This window comes from Anguilla anguilla, chromosome 2, assembly GCF_013347855.1.
Source record: "Anguilla anguilla isolate fAngAng1 chromosome 2, fAngAng1.pri, whole genome shotgun sequence".
NCBI classification, from domain to species: Eukaryota; Metazoa; Chordata; class Actinopteri; order Anguilliformes; family Anguillidae; genus Anguilla; species Anguilla anguilla.
In genome coordinates, this window is record NC_049202.1 from 69,857,597 (window position 1) to 69,863,596 (window position 6,000).

Consider the following 6,000-nt stretch of genomic DNA (forward strand, 5'->3'; position numbering starts at 1 on the left):
ACCCATTTATTTATTATTTATTATTTTTTTATTTGTTTGAGCACAGTACAGTGACTGGCCTACATCACAACAGCCAGTCTTGCTGGTTGAACAGGTAATGACTCCTGGTCATTGAGTTCATTTACGTGCAGAACACCTGACAGATGTACAGAAAATCTTACACCAAACCTTCACCAGAAGCCTACTATGGAGGCAGTTTCCAATTCATAATTGGCTGTAAGGGAGTCACTGGGTAGCCAAGCACAAAAGCACTGAGTGAGAGAGAAACCTTTCAGTTACAGGTGACAGAAAGGCAATACCTTAACATTTGCGTGTATGTAATACTATACACGCACACACACACACACACACACACTGTGGCAATTCAGGCAGACATAGGGTAGACATGTGGGGCGACATAGCTCAGGAGGTAAGACCGATTACAAACCCCACCCTGGGCATGTCGAAGTGTCCTTGAGCAAGACACCTAACCCCTAACTGCTCTGGCGAATGAGAGGCATCAATTGTAAAGCGCTTTGGATAAAAGCGCTATATAAATGCAGTCCATTTACCATTTACCAGATCATCATACTCAAAGGGTATAACAGTAATGTCCTACTCGAGAGTTTACCCCGCAGACTTTCAGACCACAAGTCCTGTTCAGTCAGCACTGCTGCCCAAGCGTGTTCCCAGGCCAGGGTCTGACACGGTCTGCTGCACTGAGAGGCTAGGGGAGGGGAACCTGGGCACTTGGGGAATCCTGGCCTTGCAGAAATGTTAAGAGGGCCCAAAGGCATTCTGACGCAAACCCGGCAGGGGGTCATTAAGCGATGCCGTCTAACCTGGCCGATGTGATGCCAGTCAGAAGCGGCCACGGGTGATTAGCCAACAACACGGCGATCGGGAACCAGTAATTATGCTCATTTCAGGAAATTTGTTCAGCCATCCAGTCTTCTACCCCGGAACACACAACCCCCAGGTCTATTTCAGATGTCTCCTTGCAAAAAAAAAAAATTGGCAGCCAAACCACTGCAATCACCATAATTCAAACTCATGTTAAATCCATTAACAAAAAAAAATATAACTAACAATAATAATGTAATACACTGGCTAATATGGTTACGTTAATGTAAATAAAACTGGCCGCTCCTCTACTGCGATTGACAAACTGTTGTGCTTATCAGATGTGGCTAGGAAGCATCCGTTCTGAAATCCCTCTCCCTGAGCCACTGGCATCGTTGAGAGTGGCTGGCCTGCGCCGTGCAGCTCTCTGCGTGCGGCTGTGTGGCCTGCCGTCCGTGAGGCTCCGCCCACGTCACGGCTCTCCAGGAGCTGGAGCGGGGGGATGGGGAGAGAGAGGAGGGGTCGATACAGAGACTGCCGGGCTCACGGGGGAGCCAGTGGAATTCTGCAGGTTGCCACGGCAAACCTGTCAATACCGTATCGAGCTTTTTGTTAACAAATACATTTCCATCACGCTCTAAGTTTTAGGCTGACTGCTCTCCCAGAGAAAGTCCCGTGTGCGAGTATATGTGTGTGTGTGTGTGTGTGGGTATATGTATGTGTGTATGTGTGTGTGCGCACGTGCGTGTCTGAGTGTGTGTGAACAGGCAATGATTTAGCACTACTCCTGGGAGTACCCGGCAAATACGTGATAGATGGAGGGATGTGGCATGGTTGCCACAGACGACACAGCCATCATCCTCCCTCTGCACCAGAAACACCGATCCATCAACCTCATTGGTAACAAGGCTATGCCGCAGCAGTTTGTGTTCAGCTCCATGGAAACTCTGGGCCAGGAAGTTTACAGTCTGCTTTCCCCCTCTGTAAGCCATCCCCTCCTGTGTAATGCAAATAGGGTGTGGTCCTGCCTAAAAAAAGCATCTACGTCCTTGACTGGAGTGCCTTGCACTGTTGTCCCTTCCCTCTGAGCTGCACGCTTTGGCTGGTGGCTGATTAGCCCGCATTAACTGAATTTTAATTCGCTCTCACTGGGCAGCCAGGATCTCTGTTCTAATCACTTCATGGAAACGGCACAGATGCTCATCAGCCAGTGCAGCAGACTGGAATGCAATCTCCGTCCATTTCCCGAAGTAGATGTTCCATACCATTTCCATTCTGGAAATGTTTTCTTTTCTATGGTTCCATCGGAGGAATAAACAAGGATAAGTTGTTACCTTCATGATTTCACTTTTAGCATTTACGGGGGGTGTGGGGGGGGGGGGGGGGGGGTGTGGGGGGGCATCAATTTCTACTTACTTGTGTTTGTTGTGGTGCAGTCTAACCAGATGGAAACACGTGTTTAAAATTGTGTCCTGCTGGGCTAAACCACTCTTCCATTTTGGCATTGTAATACAAATTTTTTCCATCATCCAGCGTTTTACCAACATCTCATTGGATATCACGGATAAAGATTTTGCAAGGAACAATGGGAGCCTGAGACACTGGAATAACAGAAATGACTGCATACACTGTCTTTTAAAATGGAGCTTCAAAGATAGAGCCATCATATTGGATGTATCGTTCATTTGGTGCTTGTATTATTGCCAGCGGGTGGTAAAAAAATTTAATTTCTTAGCAATTTTAAAGTAAAGTAAAGTAAAACATCTTTATTTACAATAAAAAAAAATTCAAATTGTGGCTGAGTTTTGGACCACTTTACCACAGTTAAAATTTTTTTTTTTTTTTACAGCGCACATATGATCCAGGAAGGGCTTAGTGAGGAATCTGCTGATGGAGAGAAGAAAGCAGCTTAGAGTACACACACGAGATGCATTGCTAATGCAGGCCAATGGGGCTGCTCTGGTATATTCCCTCAATTTACGGGTCAATGAAAAAATTCCCATGGGCTCCACCTTTTTTTTCCTCTTTCTTTCACATTCATTTAACAATTCACATCAAGCGTTTAGTGTTTATTTACCTATTTATTTAGCGACCAATAAATGTTTACTTACTTAGTAACCAAGTAGGTCAGCTGTGAACACGATTCTCCTTTGCAGTGAAAACCTGGGGAATGAAAGTGGGTACGGAATGCAAAGGATTGTGCTTCAGATGTGGGGGGGGCGGGGGGATGGGGGTGGGGGCAGTAGCTGGCAGAATACACGGTAGAGAGCCAGCTTTTGCTATATCTGTCCAGGATACCGCTGTTACTTTTGAAAAAGTGAAAACTACCGTTACCAGTACCATTACTGACAAACAAGTGCATTGGTTTCATATCTCACCTGAAGGTGTCTGTGAGGTTGTGATGAGATTACAAAATCTTTTGAGAAATATGGAAAGCAGTTAATATATTATAAAATAATCCAGAGAAAGAAACTGTTCCAGAAGCTTGCTTTTTCACACATACAGGAATCGCAAAAGAATATGTCTTTTTCCTCCCTTCTCGCAAAGCTGGATACAATGGCTTCCATGATTACAAGCCTAATGTGCAAATTACTTTCTTTATTTAGCACAGTCACGCACTGTAGCACACACACACACGCACACACGATTAAAGGCATTTCAACCCACGGATTGAGACAGACATCATTCAGATGGACGGCCTGCATTCACTGCATGCAGAGTGGCTTATGGGGACTGAAGTCCATGGCTCACAAAGCACACATGCCACCAGCCCCTAGCCCTCAGGTTTCACCGATGCTAAATGTAGTTCTGTGGTAAGTAGTGTCTGTGTGTCAGTTTGAACCGAGCTCTACTGCGAGCCGGATGCGTGACTAGTGGAAACAATGACAGCACGGTGCTATTTTAGGGCCCCTCGGTCCTCACTGTCAAGTTGCCATGGTTTACATATGCAAGCCTACTTGTATCTACCAAACATATTTCATCACATAATAATAATAATAACAATAATAACAACACAATAATAATAATAATAATTACAATTATTATGACAGAAATCTAATTAAAACATGCATCAAAGAGTTCATTGGGACAGCACCAGTCTTTAGCCATGAATTCAAACATTACAAACATTTCTCCTGCGCATCCCCATTATTATGTATTCTATTTAAAATTTTTATATCAATCTTCAAATATGCATGTAACATGAGTCAATAAAAAAATCTGTATAGTCCAATGAATAAATTGCACCATTATGTTTTCAAAAGTTGTCTGCCATGGCTCCTTAAGATTTAATACAAATTTAATTTTTATCGTATGTAATTTTGTATTCTGTTGATATTCTGCACAAACCATAAAACAAATAAAAATTCTAGAATGATTATTTTTAAGTAAAGAACTATAAAGAACTAGATCTAGACAGAGGTCATGCATTTCCAAAAAAAAAAAAAAAAAAAAAAAAAACTTGGGCAGAAGAGGAGATTGTAATTACGCGACATTCCAAAAGAAATCAAGACAGTTGCTATGCGTTACTTCTGATTCGTCGTTTCTACTCTAGCGTATGTTAGCGATAGTGTAACATATTTTCTACTGAACCCTCACAGGCTGCTAAAGCTTGTCATCTTCAGCGTTTTGTTGTCTTTGACCCGCGTAGCGACCAGCTAGGCTACTGACACTTTGGCACGTTCACAGACACGCATTACTCACCCTAGAATACACAGCGGAGAGAAAGGAAGACTTTTGAGAGTGAGAGCTGAATAAACTGTGCCCTCAATGCAAACAGGCCCTGCTCTGTCATACTGTCACTCCGTGGGTCCTGTTCTCCAGACGTCTTCCCCCCCCCTAAGTCTGTAAAAGAGTCTATAAATAACCCTCCTTTTCAAACAAAGAAACAGACAGTTGCTATTGGTCGAAAGGAGCCCAAAGCCCAAAGCATCATTAAACCAATTGATGCCTTTGATCCATTTTTGACCCCTCCACCCCCATGATTAGCCCACGGTCCCATTATGACCAACTTGCGCGCACCCTGCAGATGCATACTCGTGACGGACAGGCGGCTTATACATTAGTCGAGACCGCTGAAAATACGGTAGCTTTCTAAGCGGCCTGACTTGTTGACTAATTGTCCCTCAAGAGGCTCGCACATGTAGCGCACAAACGACTTTCAGCACGGTCAGCATACAAAAGGGCTTAGGGGAACCAGTCCGGGGGCCAGTTCGGGGCTGTCGGTGGACTCATGACTTAGGGCCTTGTGCAAATCCACGAGGACCAAAGCCATAACCCAAGCCTGGTCTGGCATGGGAAAGACAGTGTGTGTTTGCATCGCACGCTGGGAACTGTCACATAAATCTGAGTCCTTTCAAAGGCAGCGGAAACTAAAGGACAGCTCAGACACGTGGACTCAGCACAGGGCCACGGCTCCCATGGCTCTGTGTGTGTGTGTGTGTGTGTGTGTGTGTGTGTGTGTGTGTGTCTGTGTGTGTGTGTGTGTGTATCTGTGTGTGAGTGTGAGTGTGTCTGTGTGTGTGTATGTATCTGTGTGTGAGTGTGAGTGTGTCTGTGTGTGTGTGTATCTGTGTGTGTGTGTGTGTCTGTGTGTGTGTATGTATCTGTGTGTGAGTGTGAGTGTGTCTGTGTGTGTGTATGTATCTGTGTGTGTGTGTGAGTGTGAGTGTGTGTGTGTGTGTATCTGTGTGTCTGTGTGTGTGTCTGTGTGCGTGTGTGTGTGTGTGTATCTGTGTCTGTGTGTGTGTATGTATCTGTGTGTGTCTGTGTGTGTGAGTGTGAGTGTGTGTGTGTGTGTGTGTGTGTATGTGTGTGTACGTGTGTGTGCGCGCATGTGTGTGTGTATGCGTGCACCCACAAGCACACACATTTGTTTTTCAAGTGTGTGTGTGTGTGTGTGTTGTGCAACTGCTTGTACTGTTCTGTGCGTATGTGTGTGTGTGTGTGTGCGCGGGCGTTTGAGATCACATGCGCGTGGCGCGTGTTTAAACGGTGAATCAGGCGTGCGTGCAAAAAGCGCGGACGCACAAATGTTTTTTCCATGAGGGCCGCGGACTGCGTCCAGCTCCGCTACCTACGGTTTCCAGCAGACAGATCTCCCCCCCCCCGACCTGACGGAACGGGGGGAGCGGGGGGAGGGGGGGAGCGCCGCTCCAGCGTGAATTATGGATAGCGAAG